At 40.8% G+C, this 19,042-nt stretch overlaps 1 long non-coding RNA gene across 1 annotated transcript in view; it reads left to right on the top strand.

Moving 5' to 3' along the window:
• Positions 1 to 16,693, top strand: part of LOC108636074 — a 76,900-nt gene extending 60,207 nt beyond the window's left edge. Inside the window, exon 3 of the long non-coding RNA XR_001918127.1 lies at positions 16,663 to 16,693. This is a non-coding gene — a long non-coding RNA (uncharacterized LOC108636074). The remainder of the gene's footprint in view (positions 1 to 16,662) is intronic.

Raw genomic sequence — 19,042 nt, 5'->3', positions numbered from 1 at the left:
CCTTTGTGCCTTGCCTGTCTCCACCCCATCTTAACTTAATGGCAGTCACAGTGAGGCTGTCTGAACCAATTGGCTCCCCACTGGTCCCCCCACCCCCATTTTGTTTTGGCAGTTGGGTTCATAGCCTTTATATGGCAGAGGTCCAGTCTTATCTCCATTTGGCAGTCACCTCTTTCAACTGTACCATTTTGGAGTGTGGAGTGGTTTCCTCTTTCTACCCTATAAGGCTCCAAAGTGAGAGGCTTTTAGTCAATTGAGATTGCAGGCCGCAGGGAAGAGAACACCTTCCTTAGCAATGATATGTTCCTGTATGTCTCTTCTTATTAACTAACTTGCTCTATAGTTTTTTACCTCTCATTTTTTCTTTTCTTTTTTTTAAACTTTTTGTTTTGTATCGGGGTCTAGCCAATTAAGATGTTGTGATAGTTTCAGGTGAACAGCAGAATGGATTCAGCCATACATGCTCATGTATCCATTCTCGCCCAAACCCTCCTCCCTTCCAGGTTGCCATATATATTAATAACATTCAGCAGAGTTCCATGTGCTATACCGTAGGTCCTTGATGTCTTTTACTTTTCTTGTATAAATTGTTGAAAGTTGCAAGAAGCAGCCGACACATACGACATTCTGAATCTTTCCTGTTTCCCTTAAAGCATTCCAGTATAATCAGGTAGTGCTTTAATGAGGTGTTTTCTCACTCTGTAACAGTCATCACTAGCTTTTCAGTCTTCAGTATCTGAAGGCTCACCGCAAATGTTATGTTCTTTTGCGTGAAGCATTCTCATCCTGACACCAGATTATGTATTAGCATTATGTTCAACCATTTGAGACGTCCTGGCTCAGATGGTGAATATCTGCCTGCAGTGCAGGAGATGTGGGTTTGATCCCCGGTTGGGAAGATCCCCTGGAGAAGAGAATGGCTACCCACTCCAGTATCCTTGCCTGGAGAATCACATGGACGGAGGAGGCTGGTGTGTTACAGTCCATGGGGTCGCAAAGAGTTGGACACGACTGAGCGATTCACACTTTCACTTTTTTTCAAAAGTAAAATAATAGTGACTTTAACTATGATATGTTTATTGTCATCTTATGTAAAAGAAGTCCAGATATGGGTAGCCCAGGGCTGGTGTGGTGCTGGGAGGATGATAGAAGCTTTCCGTGCTGCCGGGCCCTTACCTTTCCTTCTGATACCCACATCGTGCTGCCTGCACAGACACCTTCCAAATGCACTGTGTGAACTGCTGGCTGCTGCTGTGTGTCTGAGCATTTTATAAATTCTGCAGCATCTGCTCTTAGATGTAGCTGTAAAGTGGAGAGTCCCACAGTGCTTCGGAGAACACTTTCATTGTGTTTTTTGTTTGGGAAATGGATTTCTTTGCCTGTAGTCTTTTTTCCCTCTATATTTCAGAGCTTTAAATATAATTGTACTGAAGTTAACATATTTCCTGACGTCTGATACATTTTATTCCAACAGAACGTCTCAGCACCTTTTTCAAAATATTAGTTGGCTGCGAGTAATACTATTTGAAGCAAGAGGCTGTCAGAAGGGAAGAATAATGGACCATGACTTAGCTGTTTTTATTTGCGATTTATTCTATTTCCGGATATTCTGCCTTGATTGAAGCCACTGATGACCATGAGCATCTGAGAATATATTTTTAAACACAAATTCTGTACTGTTTACTGTGAAGGTAGTGTGAAGAGCCAGTGCTCTTGGATGGTATACCATACCATACCAAAGACGGTAACTGATCTTGTCAGAAGAGATTCATTTAATGAATAGGGTGGCTTTTATAATTAAAGTGTAATCAGAAGAGTAATGGATGAGTATGCTGGTGACATAGGCTTCTCAGGTGGCACAGTGATAAAGAATCCGCCTGCAATGCAGGAGATGTGGGTTCGACCCCTGGGTCGAAAGAGTCCCTGGAGAAGGAGATGGCAACCCATTCCAGTGTTCTTGCCTGGGAGATCCCGTGGACAGAGGAGTCTGGCGGGCTGCAGTCCATGGGGTTGTAAAGAGTTGGATGTGACTTAGCGACTAAGCATGCATGCCTGCACACGTGCCAGTGACATGCCTGGGGTTTCATCGCAAATGCGGCAAGTGCCGCCGTAGACGTCCGCTGTCCTGAGGGCCCCCCACTGTAGCGACAGTGGGTGCCTGGGAGCTGTAGTCTGGCCTCTGCTCCTGGCCCGCAGGCACGCGAGTCTTCAGTGTGCTTCTTCTCTGAGAGTGTGCTCCTGTCTTTGGATTTGAGTTTGCTGTAGTCCTGTAAAATTGTGACAGTTTCTGGATTTTTTTCTTCTTTTTATGGCCAGATACTTCATTCTCAGTGTTTTGAAATGTTTGATTTAGGAAATATTCATGGCTCATTTTATAAGGAAAGGACCCTACTCTTCAGATATGGGGAGAGAGCTCACTGGGGAACCTAAGGGTGTGAGCCTCTGGCACTGGGAACAGTGCTTCTCCTCAAACAGCCCACTGCAGCCCATCGTAGCGTGGAGACAAAGCTCAGCTCTGTGCACGCCTCCCGCCCCGCCACTGCCCTGCTTCATCCTCGATGAGGTTGCCTCAACAAGTTTCTCATTCCAGAGTCAGTGTGCTCAAAAGTAACTAATCGTCTTCATATTGTTCATACCCGAACAGCATCGGTAGGGCAGATTTTCTATACTGTGGCCTGGCAGCATTTCAGGGTGTCTTGCCTTATTGGAGTGTAAGGTTTTAGCATCAGAGAGGAGGGGACAGAAGAATTCCTACCTTGAAAACTGTCTCATGACGGATTACACATTTTCGTAGGTGAAGTTACACATATGTTCAGGTCATATTTAAATTTATTCAGATATTTTATACATAGCGTGTGGACTTCCAAGCATCCATCATTCTTTCTCTTAGAGAAGAAACTTCTAAAAGACAAATAAAATTCCACAGTTAAAAATCAGAACACATTTGAGTACCGCAGAAGAGGGATTAGGAATCATAAGGAAAGCATATCTGTAGTGTTTGTGGGCGTGAGTATAGTTCAAGGAATGTAATGAAGTCATCTTGCCAGAATAGTGCTTTAAATCTCAGGCAGCCTTTTCTTGGGGAGGGTGGGGAATGGAATTGGAGATGGGTTAAAGCAGACTGTCAAATTACTATTAAATATTTGCGTGCAAAAAAAAAGCGGCCACCTGGTAGTTAAACTCTGTGTACTTCTCAAGGATAACTTCATAATATCCTTTAAGAGAACAGGACAGAGAGTAAGAATTTTTTTTCCGAGTGACTTGCCCAAGGTCATATCACCAAACTCAGTGATAAAGGTATTAAGATACAGGTCACATATTGTAACTTTTCCCTGAAACAGTGTTACTGCAGTTGTCTCTAGGGGGCCAGGCAGAACATACCAAACATGAAAATCAGGCAGCAGACTAAGGTGAACAGTTTCCCCTACAATCTGTTCTCTATGCAGCTGTCAAAGTGATCTTTGAAAAACATACATCAGATCATATCACTCCATTGCTTAAAACCTCATGGGGCATACGGTGTTTCATAGAATGTACTTCTCTACCCTCTTCCGCTGCTCACTGTCCAGGCTGGTCTTTAATTCCTTGAAGATGTCAAGCTCATTCCCGCCTCATGGCCTTTGAACTTGTACATGCTGTTTCCTCTGCATGGAAGACTGCTGCTTGTCAAATTCAGGTAGCGTCAGATTGTGTAGTGGTTGGAAGCGTGGGTTCTGAAACCTGATTGCCTGCTTTCAAGTTACTGTTTAACCTCTTGGTGCCTTCATTTCCTGAACTGTGAAAAATTGGATAATATAAGTAAATATCTCTTAATGTCAGGAGGGTTGAATACACACATATGAAGTGTCTCCACAGATAAGTGCTCATTAAGTGTTGGCTGTTATTCAAGTCTCAGCTCAGATCTTATCTCCTCAGTGAGACCTTTCTTGAACATTTAATTTAAATCAGCCATCCCACACCCCCCATAAAAGTTATGGTTACCTGAAATTATTTTCCTGTGTATTTATTTTTGTGTCTGTGTCTCTTATATTGTAATGTAGAGCTCCATGAAAGAAGGAATATTTTCTCTTGCACTCCCAGTGCCTAGAACAATGCCTGATATTCAATATATATTTGTTGGGAGAATTAATGGAAGTCAGATCCATCCCAGAAGGTCCTCTTAGTGACATTAAGACTGAAGGCAGTTAGTGTCACTCAGTGAAGGGTGTTCCCATGTGTACCCAGCACCTTTAGGTTGTGGTCTCGGCTGTGGATATCTGGCAGGGGCTTGTTGAGAATGGTGTGGAGAGGTAATACAAAGAAAAAGAGTTGAACCTGCAGATACTTTTCTTGATTCTAAATGTTTTTATTTATTTCTCCTGCTTCCAGCTGGTAAGTTCATGTCCTTTTTATAAGCCCCTGAGCTTACTTGTGTCTTTAAGTTTGGGGACAGCTGGTTGCCCCTCCGCGTTATAAAGTTACAGCTTTATTGAGCTTCTTCTAAAATAGTGTGAGTAGAAAGTACCGATATGTAATTAGATACTCAGCTGTATATGATAATTTTAGGAATCAGAGGGATGGTCTAAAACTCAAAGTAGGCAGTGTGAGACTAGGCATTCCTGAGTTACCAGCAGAGTCAGGTGTGATAACAATTCATCATCCCCTTGTATCTGTATCTCTGCCTTTTCCTCTTACTGTCTTTTTTTTTTTTTTTTCTGTTTTCTTCCTGTTCTTATATTCCTTTTTGTTTCTGTCCTTCTACACATGTCCATGTTTTCCATGTGTATATGAGTGAAAATGTTAGTCACTCAGTCGTGTCCAACTCTTTGTGACCTCATGGACTGTGTAGCTCACCAGGCTCTTCTGTCCATGGAATTCTCTTGGCAAGAATACTGGAGGAATAGCAAATGAAACAACTGACAAAGGATTAATTTCCAAAATATACAAGCAGCTCCTACAACTCAATACCAGAAAAACAAACAACCCAGTCAAAAAGTGGGAAAAAGACCTAAACAGACATTTCTCCAAAGAAGACATACAGATGGCTAACAAACACATGAAGAGATGCTCAACATTGCTCATTATTAGAGAAGTTAAAATCAAACTATGATGAGGTTGTCGCCTGACACCAGTCAGAATGGCCATTGTCTAAAAGTCTACAAATGATTAATGCTGGAGAGGGTGTGGGGAAAAGGGAATGTTCTTGCACTGTTGGTGGGAATGTAAATTGATACGGCCACTATGGAAGACAGTATGGAGATTCCTTAAAAAACTAGGAATAAACCACCATATGACCCAGCAATCCCACTCCTAGGAATATACCCTGAGGAAACCAAAACTGAAAAAGACACATGTATCCAACATTCATTGCAGCACTATTTACAGTAGCTAGAACATGGAAGCAACCTAGATGTCCATCCACAGATGAATGGATAAGGAAGTTGTGGTGCATAGACACAGTGGAATATTACTTAGCCATAAAAAGGAACACATGTGAGTCAGTTCAAATGACGTGGATGAATCTAGAACCTATTATGTAGAGTGAAGTAAGTCAGAAAGAGAAAGATAAATATCGTATTCTAACACATATACGGAATCTAGAAAAAATGGTCCTGAAGAATTTATTTGCATGGCAGCAGTGGAGAAACAGACATAGAGGATGGACAAGGGGGGAGGGGAGGAGAGGTGAGGTGTGTGGGAAGAGTAGCGGGGAAACCGACATCGCCATATGTAAAGTAGATAGCCCACGGGAATGTGCTGTATGGCTCAGGAAACTCAGACAGGGGCTCTGTATCAACCTAGAGGGGTGGGAGGGGAAGGGAGATGGGAGGGAGGCTCGAAAGGGAGGGGATAGATGTATACCTGTGTCTGATTCATGTTGAGGCTTGACAGAAAACAACAGAATTCCGAAAAGCAATTATCCTTCAATTAAAAAATAAATTTAAAAAAAGTGAAAAAAAAAAAAAAGATAATACTGGCATGGATCGCCATGCCCTTCTCCAGGGGATCTTCCTGACAGGAATTGAACCTGGGTCTCCCCCATTGCAGGCAGATTCTTTACTGTCTGAACCACCAGGGAACTGAAATGATATTTCTGTTATCTGACTTCGGCTCCTGCATCCAGTACCCAAAATCCCATTCACTATCCCCTCAGGTAGAGGTCCTCCTCCTCTCTTCGCTGTTTCTATTAGCAGAATTAGCGTTCTGCATTCATTCTGGGTTAAAACCACGGTATCATCTTTGATACCTCCTTTTCTTCACTCCCCCCATGACCAAATACAAACCAGTTGTATCACTTATGAATTCTCTCTTATTCATTAACTCAGCAGAGATTTGACTTTCTGCTCTGTGCCAGGTATGGCTCCATGTAGTGTGTGACAGTCCCTGGCTTTCTGCATTAACTACTGCAATTCAGGATTTCAGTAAGTTATACTTCGCCTAATGAAGGTAGCTTTGTAACTTTTCCCCCAACCTCATAGTCCTTTTTGCCAATCCAGTATTTATTCCACTGCCAGATTAATTCTCCAAAACGTGGTTTGATCATGCTGTTCCCTACTTTAAATTTTTATTTTATTTTATATTGAACTGTAGTTGATTTAGTCCTGTTTCCTAGAGTGAAGCTCAGCTTTCTGTTCCAGGCACATCTCATGTAGCTTGTATGCGATTGCCCTTTTAGAACGTCTTCCACACCTTTTCACACCCATGTTTTTGTTTAGGCCCTTCTGTTTCCTGGAAGAACATAAGCTCCCTGAGGGCAGGAATTTGTTTTATTCACTATAGCATCCCTCAGCACCCAGAATCCCTGGCATGGAGTAGGTACTCAGTAGATATTTATTGAGAGAATGAATAAAAAATAAGTGAATCTTATCAGTAGTACCTGTTTAAAAGTGTTTATTGACGTATAGTCGATTGGCAATGTTGTGTTAATTTCTGCTGTACAGCAAAGTGACTCAGTTAATATATATATACTTTTCCAAATTTTTTTCCATTCTGGTTTATCACAGGACCTGAATACAGTTCCCTGTGGTATACAGTAGGACCTTGTTGTTTTTCCATTCTCTGTATAATCCCGCACGCCCAGTACTCCCCTCCCCCGTGCCTCCCTCTCTGTTGACAGCCGCGAGTCTGTTCTGCATGTGTGTGAGCCTGGTTCTGTTTTGTGGGTGCTGTGTGCTCAGTCGCTTCAGTTGCGTCTGACTCGTGGCAACCCCGTGGACTGTGGCCCGCCAGGCTCCTCTCTCCATGGGACTCTCCAGGTAAGAACACTGGCGTGGGTCGCCATGCCCTCCTCCAGCGGATCTTCCCGACCCAGGGACTGAACCCAGGTCTCTTACATCTCCTGTCTTGGCAGATGGATTCTTTACCATGTGGGAAGCCCCATTCTGTTCTGTTATACTGTCCATTTTTTATGACTGTTCTCAAACTTTAGTGTCTTAGGAACCTGTTCTGATCTTGTGTGTATTTTTATTTGACCATAAATACCTACCTGTGACAGAACCTTTTTCTCTCTCCCTTTTTTTTTTTTTTGGTATCAGTGCTGACTGTGTGTATGTCATGTGGTTTCCATGAGGTTAATATAGTCAGTAGATGAGCGAATGTTCATTGAGTTCCTATTCCGTGTCAAGTATAATATCCAGCTACTTGAGTCAAAAAGACAATAGGACAGAATCTCTTTCCTCAGTGCACTTAACTGCCTAGTGGAGGATCAGTCTGTTTTAATAGTAGTAAAAGTAAGCAGTGAGAAGCAAGCCCAGGATATTATGGAAACATAGCCTGTTGGAAAGTGATAATAGGGAGAAGAAGGTGGGTTGCAGAAGAGGTGATTCTAGGCAGTCACAAGTAGAAAGCAGCAGTAGCTGCTTCAGTTCAGTTCAGTTTAGTTGCTCGGTCGTGTCCGACTCTTTGAGACCCCATAAATCGCAGCACACCAGGCCTGCCTGTCTATCACCAACTCCCGGAGTTCACTCAGACTTACGTCCATCGAGTCCGTGATGCCATCCAGCCATCTCATCCTCTGTCGTCCCCTTCTCCTCCTGTCCCCAATCCCTCCCAGCATCAGAGTCTTTTCCAATGAGTCAACTCTTCGCATGAGGTGGCCAAAGTACTGGAGTTTCAGCTTCAGCATCATTCCTTCCAAAGAAATCCCAGGACTGATCTCCTTCAGAATGGACTGGTTGGATCTCCTTGCAGTCCAAGGGACTCTCAAGAGTCTTCTCCAACACCACAGTTCAAAAGCATCAGTTCTTCGGCGTTCAGCCTTCTTCACAGTCCAACTCTCACATCCATACATGACCACGGGAAAAACCATAGCCTTGACTAGACGGACCTTAGAGGGGAGTAATGAGAAGTGAAGCAAGTGCTCTGAAGGGCCCTGTACTGCTGTTACTGAAGAGGCAGTTCTATATTGTTAGCTTTTACATGTTTTGTTGGAATAAGAGGAAAGACTTTGATGGCTGATTCCCTGTAGAATGATTGGGAGGAGCTGAAAACCTGAAGTGAGCAAAAGCTGAAGATCCATGGAAGTCTTCTGAAAAAAAACAAAATTATTTGGGTGGTAAAGTTTTTGTTACTTGAAATGCCTTCCTGCTCGAGTGATAGGCTATATAAGCAATTCCATTTTGAAAATAATTTTTCTCTGGGAATTTGAATGTATATTCTATCTCAGTTTCCAATGCTGATGTTAAGAAATCGGATGTCATTTATTGTATCTCCGAATGTTGTAGGTAATGCATTTGGGCAGGGCTTAGCTTGGGGGATTCTTCTGTTCCACGTGGTGTTAACTTGGTCTACATGGTGTCATTCAGCGAGTAACTGGGCTTGCCTAGTGGGTACAAGAGAGTACCTGCCTGCCACTTCGGTGGGGGTATCTGGAAGGCTAGTCTTAGCTAGGTCCCTTTTCTTTTTAGTATAGTTTTGAGACCTCTTTTTATGGTCTGTCCATCAGAATAGCTGAACTTCTGGGAGTGCAAGGCTTACACAGTAAGAGTTTTAAAGATTTGGTGTATCTGTTAAAGTAAATCAAGGGGAATAAAAGTAAAAATCTGTACAGCTAAAAAAAGGTTCATTAATTGATTTTTAAAAACCACTTTTTATACAGAGAAACTTTTTTTTGAAAGAAGAACCATATCATTTGGTTGTGTGAAACTTTTATCACAGGTCATAATACAAAATCATGATAGTGTATACTTTTTCAGATTTATCAGCTGTCTGCCTGAGCTCTTCCATTTCTCTGACACATTTTGTGCTGTTGCTTCTGGTTACATATGCTGCTCGGCACCAGCAGAAGGCAGGCGGCCCAAAAAGGGGGTGGGGAGGAGAAAAGATGAGGCGGAACCAGGCCAGCAGGAGAGGGAAACAGATGGGCTGTGGGAGATGACCCTGCCCCCATGTTGTTTTTGTTCTGGCTGCTACTGATCAAATGTGAATCAGCAGCCAAGAAATTGAAGTTGGTGATCCTATGATGAAAAAGAAAGTTTGACTTTGGATTCAGTAGAAGTATAAATTCACACCCCTCAAACATGATGCAGATTTTTTTCTCTTGGTTATTTTAATTACCTTTCCTTTGAGATACTTTGGAAGGTATTTTGAAACATAACTTAAAATTTTTTCTAAATAGCATTATACATATAATCTGAGATAAATATTACTCTTTCAGCTTTTCTTTTTCATGCAAATTGTACAGTAAATAAAATTTTAGGAGAATTCAAGAACTGGTAGAGTAGACTTAATCTATGATGGCAGTGCCTCAGCATTTTTGCTTCTTGTCTCTGTATTCCCAGTTGACTAGGACTTTCTCCTGTAGGCTATTTAAAAGTGAATAGAAAGTAGGTATGTTTGCTGGAGAAATAAATCTTCCCAGTGTATATATTTCATGCTAAATATTCTCTTTTCTCTTGTCAGTGCTTGCAATTGACTTTTGTTTGGCTTATTTTCTAAGGTGAAGATTAAGGAAACCTTGCTCTATGTCTTACCAAGTCTTTACTTTGTTCTATGGAAGACTCTTATTTAAAAAAAAATTTTTTTTTTTTAAAATTATAAGAATGTTAGCAAACATACACCAACCAGTATAGAGAGAACAGTGGTATAATGAATCTCCATATGCCTGATATAAAGCTTCAGCAGTTCAGTGCTGGGCCACTCTGTTTCATCTATTCTGCCTGCCCCTAATGATTTTTTATGGAAGAATTTTATTGTAATACCATTTAATGTTAGCATTTTAAAAGAAATCATTCAATTAAATTGAAATCAATTAACTTGGAATCTTTCAATTAAATACTACTATAGCATGTAACCTGCCTGGTAAAAATGTGTGGTAAACTATATAGGTATGTAAAATTTTCATGTGACTGCTTCAAGCCCTTAATAATATTATAAATATGGAACTTAATCCCTTTACCAGTTCAGCTGGTAAAGAATCTGCATGCAATGTGGGAGACCTGGGTTCAATCCCTGGGTTGGGAAGATCCCCTGGAGAAGGGAAAGGCTACCCACTCCAGTATGAATTCCATGGACTATAGTTCATGGGGTTACAAAGAGCAGGACATGACTGAGCAACTTTCACAATCAGATGCTAAACTATTAAATTCTGAATGGAACACTGAGGAAAAGGTTTTCAAACTGCGTTTTCTTTCATTCAAGATAGTGGCAGGCAGTCATGGTCCAGGTCATTACAGAATTTGATATTCCTTTCTGTAATCTGCTAAAAATGCACAAGTCTAAAAAACATCACTATTTAACTTCATTTTTCTTCATGCCTGGACTTAGTTTGACTTTCTTTGAGGGGCCATAGTCTGGTTTCTTTTAAAGAGAAATCTTTTTTTTTTTAAAGAAGTACCGGTTATGTGTGTTAAGTACATAGCAGAATTACAGACTAATCCAATTTAACCTCATTTGCTTCGTTAAAAAAATCATGATATCATGTGATGGGTGGATCTTTATTGTCTTTTGGGAGCAGTAACACATGTGAATGTCAGATCTCTGAATCTTAGCAATAATAATTTTCTGATTCAAAGTAACAGGAGAAAGGCTGTTCTGAATTACGGAAAAATAAATTTAAGGGCACTTTAAAGAATAGACAATTTATTCTTTCAAACTCAGTGACTAATATGGGTTAGTTTAGTAAATTATTTCTTAAGCAGAGATTTTGCCAAGCTATTTCAAAATTATTGTGGTGAAAAACATGATACTGAAGTTACCATCTTAATCATTTTTAAGTGGATAGCTCAGTAGTGTTAAGTATATTCACATTATTGTCCAACAGATCTCTAGAATTTTTGCATCTTACAAAGCTGAAACTCCACATTGAGAAACACTATTGCCAGGGCATTTAAAATGCAAAAATAGCTCATTTGAAATGAGAAATATATTTGAAATGTATTCTCATTTGAAATGAGAAATGTTAACATTTACATATGAACATTGACTGTGTTATGTGTTAGTCTCTTTTGTAATTGTGTTAAGAATTATACATTATGAGGCAGTATTTTAGTTTTTCTCTTAATCTGGTAAACACTATAAAATTACTGGCATTCTTTTATCCTACCCCTCCCTCAAGTAGGATAAAATTTTTCTTAATCTCATACTTGGTTGGAGACTCATTGATATCAGTGAAGTCTGAAATAAGGAGATTTTGCTGTTTTGTTAAGAACTTTTTATATGAAAGTATGATTCTACCCCAGCAGCTTACCTGGAGTACTTGAATGAGGTTTGCTGATTGCTGTCCAATCTTATATCATTCAGATTCTCCTGGAGACCTGCCTGTCTTGGTCCCCAGGTTATCTTTTAAGTGTCTTTCATTTGCTTTTGTCTTATGGACAAGTGTTTATCAAGTGGATGTTAAATGTGCAAATACTATTTGCAGGGTCTATCTGCTGTGTATACACACAGCTGTTACCATCTCAGTTAAGTTTCTCCTTTTCTAATGAGAGGTATAAACTCATATAGTCTATAATGACTTAGCAAATGTCTTTTCCCAGTTTTATTGAGATATAATGGATAATATAGCACTGTGTAAGTTTAAGGTGTAAGGTGTACATAATGATTTGACTTACATATACTGTGAAATGTTTACCACAATAAGTTTTGTTAACTTTCATCATCTCATATAAATGAAAATTTTTTTCTTCTTTGTGATGAGAGCTCTTAGGATATACTCCTTTAAAAACTTTCAAATGACGTATAAACAGTGTTAGCTCTACTTATGATTGGAAGTTTGTATTTTTGACAACCTTCATCCAATTCCTCCACCTCCCACCCCCACTTCTGGTAACTACAAGTGTCATCTTTTTTTGTGTGAGTTTTAATTTTTGTTTTGTTTTTTTAGATTTCATATGTTTGTCTTTTTCTGTCTGATTTAGTTAACTTAGCATGATGTGCTCAAGGTCTCTTCATACTTTTGCAGATACCAGTATTTCCTTCTTTTTTGTGGCCGAATAATATTCCAGTGTCTCTTCACCAACCTAAAGTTGAAGTTTTGGTGCTATCTTGTTTCTGCTTTCCTTAGGACTCATTTGGGGGTGTTGGGGGAGAGAGAGAGAGAGACTGTGTGTGTGTTTAAACTCCTCAGTGCCATCATCTATGTGCGTTTGTGTGTCTGTGTGAGCATGCTCATATGTTTCAGGGTGATTGAGGATTCTGTCCTAAGGAGTTTGAGTCTCAAAGGATTACCGCGTGCCCCCCCCCCAGGTTTTTTTAAATCTAAAATTTCACTGATTTATACTTTAGTGAAATTGAATCCAACTTTACAGAGAAGTTTCAGTCCTGTCAGACTCAAAACCTCCTTTCCTGTCGCCTGTGGACATTAAAACCTAAGCTGTATGGCCGCCAAGACCAGCAGCTTCCCCAGACCCAACCTGTGCTGCACAGCATCTTGACTACTTTCATCTCACCGCTGTGATTCCTAGTTCCTGCCTCATTCCTGGAGCCAGGGGTTTCTCTACTTTCTTGTTAGTTCAGCTGTGCATTTAAAACACTTGTTCAATTTTTTCCAGCATTTCTAGGTGTTATATAACTAAGAAACATTCAGACTACCTGGTCTCTGCCCCATTGCTAGAAATTGAAATTGGCCTCTTCACTTGACAAAATAGACTGGAACCCAAAGATGGGACCTGAGGCCACAGAGCGTGTCTGAGAAACACCTAGACTCAGGCTCTGGGCCTCCTGATTGGTTTCTCTCTCCTGCAGGGGACAAGGAAAGATGTGGCTCAGTCATGAACTTGAGTGACTTTTGGCAGACCCTAAGCCCACGCCCCACTGCCCGGAGCCTGTCTGGGGATGCAGAGCTCAGGGTCTGTCCCACGGAGTTTGGGGAAGGGCTGCAGATGCAGGGGTGGCGGAGGGCAGGGGCAGACGGGCTCAGGGAGAGGCTGGGCACTCAGGCTTCCTGGAGCCAGGCTGCAGCTCCTCCACGTGGTCCACGGAGAGCCGGCCCACACCCCCCAACACAGAGCTCTTCTCCCCTGAAAGGATTTTTGAATATCATGAAACTGAATTTTTTAGTCTGAAAAGGCTCCTGTTAAGGATCATGTATAACAATTGTTTTCTCCCGGTACACATAGAGACATGGCTTAAATGATGGTAAATCATAGATAAGATGGGCAAAATTCTTTGAAGGTCAGATTCTGGATTTTCTTGGTAGGCATTTGTTATTATATAATTCCTAAAATTTTTCAAACCCTGTAACAATTGTTTTCCAGTGTTTGCCCATACTATCTCTTAGACTATTGCATTCCTAATATATATTTTTTCTTTTGAACATCCCTCACTCACTGTCTTTCATCCTTTTTGGAGTAGAGAGTCCTTCTTAATATCCCTGTTCTTCTTAATGTCAAACCCTTCCCCCTTTAATTGCTCTTACCTGGATCATTTCCTTTCCTTTGTATTTTATGAGGATCACCCAGAACTGCAGTTAGTTTTGGGCACAGTGAAAGCTTTACATAATGGTGGATGTGATGGTCCTTTTAGTTTTCAATGTCTTTCTTCATTTCATGGCATTCCAATATTTTGGTGATTTCTTCATCTGAAGCACGTTGGATGCAAGTCCTCACTAAAGTCTTCAGGGAGCCCCTAGGTCCTCTTTTTAGATTAAGAATTATAGCCTTTTCATTATAAAAACAATACATGTTTTAGAGAAAATTTGGAAACTAAAAGTAAAAATTTTCATAGTCCAACAAACAAAACCCATTTTGTGTTTTGGTAGACTTCCTCATGGCTTCAGTTGGTAGATAATCTGCCTGCAATGCAGGAGACCCTGGATTGATCCCTGGGTTTGGAAGATCCCCTGGAGAAGGAAATGGCAACTCACTCCAATATTCTTGCCTGGGAAATCCCATGGACAGAACCTGGCGGGCTATAGCCCATGAAGTCACAAAGAGTTGGATGTGACTGAGTGACTCTTTATGGTCTTTTTCCCCCTGTGTAATATTTTTATATCTTACTTTTTAAAACTTTAAATAAACATTTTCTGCATTTTAAATGCTTTGAAAAAAATCTTCATAATTCCACAGGATTTGATGGGTGAATGTAGTCTTAATTCCCTTAACCGTTAATTCTCATGTTTTTGGAAAGACTTTCATGTTATTTGTATTCTTTTTCATTTTTAAAGATCTTTTTCTTATGTTGCCATGTGTTTTGCTTTTTAGTATCCCATTCCTGGGTACTATGATTAAATATTCAGGTAGGTTAAAATATTTGAGCTAAAAACCAAAAGCATTACTTTGAAAAGATAATTTGCACCTCAGTGTTCACATGTACCTCAACAGCATTATTTACGCTTGGCAAGATATGGAAATGACCTAAGTGCCTATCAGCAGATGAATGGATAAAGAAGACATGATATACATACACACACACACGTACATATATATGTATATGTGTGTGTACACACACGTACACACAGTGGAACACTATTCAGCCATGAAAAAGAACAGATCCACCCCCACCCCCCCCATTTGCAGCAACATGGATGGACTTGGAGGGCATTTTGTTAAGTAAAATAAGTCATAGAAAGACAAGTACTGTATGATATCACTTACATGTGGAATCTAAAAATATGCAGCCAACTAGTGAATATAACAAAAAAGAAGCAGACTCACAGACACAGGGAAGAAGCTGGTGGTTTCCAGTGGGGGACTGGTGGGGGTGAAGAGGCAATATGGATGGACGAGGAATGGGAGGTACAGACTATTGGGTCTCAGATAGGATCAAGGATGTAGTGTACAAAATGGGGAATATAGCCAGTATTCAGATGGAAAGTAACCTTTAAAGGTTATATAAAAATTTTCAAAAATTTGAGCAATTATCTCTTATCAAACAGACATCTCCATATTTCTGTGTGGAATCTAGTGGTTAAGGAATTCTTAAAGAAATTTTCTTCCCCAGATTAAGTTGGTACAACATACTTTAATATCTTGTACTCATTAAGTATTATTTCTCAAGATATTTTTCCTTAGTAGTTGGAAGGTAAGCGTGATCTCATAGCTCTTTCTCCTTGTAATGTTGCCTTTTATCCTATGAGAGGTGTATATGCGTTGTTTTTTTTATTTCTATAGTATTTTATTTAAAAATTTATTTTAATTGGAGGATAATTACTTTAGAATATTGTGATGGTTTTTGCCATTTATCGACGTTTGTGCGTTGGTTTTATTTCAATTGTACATTGTCTTCCTGAGTGATATAGTTGAGGACAGTTGCCAGACTTGAAATCTCATGCACTCTGTGAGCATCAGTTCAGTTCAGTCGCTCAGCCATGTCCGACTCTTTGCGACCCCATGAATCGCAGCACGCCAGGCCTCCCTGTTCATCACCATCTCCCGGAGTTCACCCAGACTCACGTCCATCGAGTCCGTGATGCCATCCAGCCATCTCATCCTGGGTCGTCCCCTTCTTCTCCTGCCCCCAATCCCTCCCAGCATCAGAGTCTTTTCCAATGAGTCAACTCTTCTCATGAGGTGGCCAAAGTACTGGAGTTTCAGCTTTAGCATCATTCCTTCCAAAGAAATCCCAGGGTTGATCTCCTTCAGAATGGACTGGTTGGATCTCTTTGCAGTCCAAGGGACTCTCAAGAGTCTTCTCCAACACCACAGTTCAAAAGCATCAATTCTTCGGTGCTCAGCCTTCTTCACAGTCCAACTCTCACATCCATACATGACCACAGGAAAAACCATAGCCTTGACTAGACGGCCCTTAGACGGCAAAGTAATGTCTCTGCTTTTGAATATGCTATCTAAGTTGGTCATAACTTTTCTTCCAAGGAGTAAGCGTCTTTTAATTTCATGGCTACAGTCACCATCTGCAATGATTCTGGAGCCCAAAACAATAAAGTCTGACACTGTTTCCACTGTTTCCCCATCTATTTCCCATGAAGTGATGGGACCGGATGCCATGATCTTCGTTTTCTGAATGTTGAGCTTTAAGCCAACTTTTTCACTCTCCACTTTCACTTTCATCAAGAGGCTATTTAGCTCCTCTTCACTTTCTGCCATAAGGGTGGTGTCATCTGCATATCTGAGGTTACTGTGAGCATAGTAAATATTAATTTAGTAATAATGCTAGCTTACTTTACAAAAAACTTTTTAAGAATAGTGGTAGCGCACCAGTAATATAATATTAGTATTCAGCATTCTGTACTCAGTGGAATTGTCCCTTTTCCACGTCTGAACTTTTCGTTTCCTTTTCCGTTTCCAGGTTGCCATCACGAAAGCCAAGGTGGATTTCTCCAGTGTAGTGTGCCTGCCCCCTTCCGTCATTGCTGTGAATGGGCTGGACGGAGGAGGGGCTGGCGAGAACGACGATGAACCCGTTCTGGTGTCCCTGTCCGCGGCTCCCAGCCCCCAGAGCGAGGCTGTTGCCAATGAGCTGCAGGAGCTCTCCTTGCAGCCCGAGCTGACCCTCGGCCTCCACCCTGGCAGGAATCCCAATTTGCCTCCACTTAGTGAGCGGAAGAATGGTGAGTAGATATGGAATTATTGAATTGCATGATTTGAACGAAGGTCTTCATGTTTATAATGTCATAGATCCTTACTTTATTTTATGTCTCTTGGAAGTTTCTTATAATTGTACGATTTCTTATAAAATGGAGAAATGATAAGTTTAGATGATCACTATAAGCCCAGCCTTTCCTGCCTGGATTACCATAATTATGTTCTATTTTTTTTTCCCTACTTCTTGGCTTCTCCTTATGTAGTAATATTTCTCACTTTGTAAACCTATATACACATTTATGTAATACTTATATTAATTGGGGAGCCAAATTGTTTTGGCTAATCTTGCCCTCTTAATTTTCCATAATTTTAGAATCAGCTTGTGAAATGCTACAAGAAAACTCATTGAGATTTTTTTCTTCCAAATGAAGAATTTCAAACATATGATGAAGTAGAGAGTTTTACAATGCACACCTTTATATCCATCACTCAGATTCTACCGTTAACATTTTATAATATTTTCTTTATAATAGATCTGTCCCTCAGTGCATCAGTCCACCTTATTTTTTGGATGCATTTCAAAGTAAATTGCAGACATTAGTACATTTCCATTTTATCAAAGTATAACATTGATACAGAAGAACACAAATTGTAAGCATTGTGGTTGTTGAGTTATCATAAAGTGAATATACATGCATAATTACTACTTAAGGAAGAAATAAAACATTTCCAGCACCCCAGAACCACCCCTTGTGCTTCTTCCCAATCAGTATTTTCTCTTCCTGCCCAGGGAAAACTACCGTCCTGACTTATAATATAATAGGTTAGCTAATGGGTTACATTGTTTGTTTCTAAACTTGGGGCTTCCCTGGTGGCTCAGACGCTAAAGAATCCACCTGGAGTGTAGGAGACCTGGGTTCAATCCCTGGGTCAGGACAATCCCCTGGAGAAGGGAATGGATATCCGCTCCAGTGTTCTTGCTGGAGAACCCCATGAACAGAGAAGCCTGGCGGCTGCAGTCCACAGGGTCACAAAGAGCTGGACACAGCTGAGCGACAGCGCGCATGCAGACTTGATGTGAACGGGCTCGGCGTTCCTTTGGTGGCTTCTTTTATGCTTTTGAAATTTTTGTGTTGAGCTGTGTGTGGCTTTATTTTCATTGCTGCATAAACCGCTTCATGATTGTAATTTGTCCGTTTTTACTTTTGATGGATATTTGGTTTGTTTTAGTTTGAGGCTATTACGAATCACGCTGCTGTGGAGTTCTTGTACATGTCTTTGGGTGCACTTGTTGGGATTTTGATTTTAAGGGGGGGAAATATACATTGTAAATATTGGGTCTTCTGTCCATTTAGTTAGTTTTATGTCTCTGGTTAAATAGGCCTTCTTTAATATTTAGGCACTGATTTTATAAATTTTTTCCACAAAGGTCATGCAGATATTTTATTAGGTTTGTTCCCTGATGTCTTTTTCTTAGGCAGACAGTATAAGTGGTATATTTTTATAAAATATGTTTTGACTGTTTGGTAGTTGTACCGAATACCAAACCTTTTCAAAACTCCTCTGACTTTTCTACATCATGGCCTCCATTTCCACCCCCTCTGCCCTCTGCTGCTTTCTTGCTGACCCTTACTTGTCCTTCAGTATCCTGTTCGGACATCACTCCCTTTGAGAAGCCTGCCGTCGCTCGTCTCCAGTGGTAGGTGTCCCTCTTTGTGTTTGCCCGGTTGCCCTTTGTCATTGTGCTTCTCCATCTCCCTGTGTGGTAATTGGCATTCTCCACTCAACTGAGCCTGAAGTCAGACATTGTTCCACTCCTCTCAGAACCCTTCAGTGACTTACCATGAGACCTAAGACGAAATCGTAGTTCTTAGGAGGTGGTCCTGGTATCACCTCTGACCTGATTTCTCACCTCTGTTCCCCAGCTCATTCTGTTCTAGCCATGCTTGCTTCCCTGCTATTTCTTGAACAGGTCAAGTATGCTTCCACCCCAAGACCTTGATACTTGTCCTGTTACTGAAGTTCCTGCACAAATGTCATTTCTTTGGGAGGCCTTTCCCACCTGTCTTATCTAAGATAGCACCTCCTGTGAGTCTCTGTCCTGCTTTGCTTTTCTCTAAGCACTTACTATGACTTGTATGTGT

The sequence above is a fragment of the Capra hircus genome, chromosome 5 (genome assembly GCF_001704415.2).
Source record: "Capra hircus breed San Clemente chromosome 5, ASM170441v1, whole genome shotgun sequence".
NCBI classification, from domain to species: domain Eukaryota; kingdom Metazoa; phylum Chordata; class Mammalia; order Artiodactyla; family Bovidae; genus Capra; species Capra hircus.
This window is presented reverse-complemented; position numbering and strand designations above follow the sequence as displayed.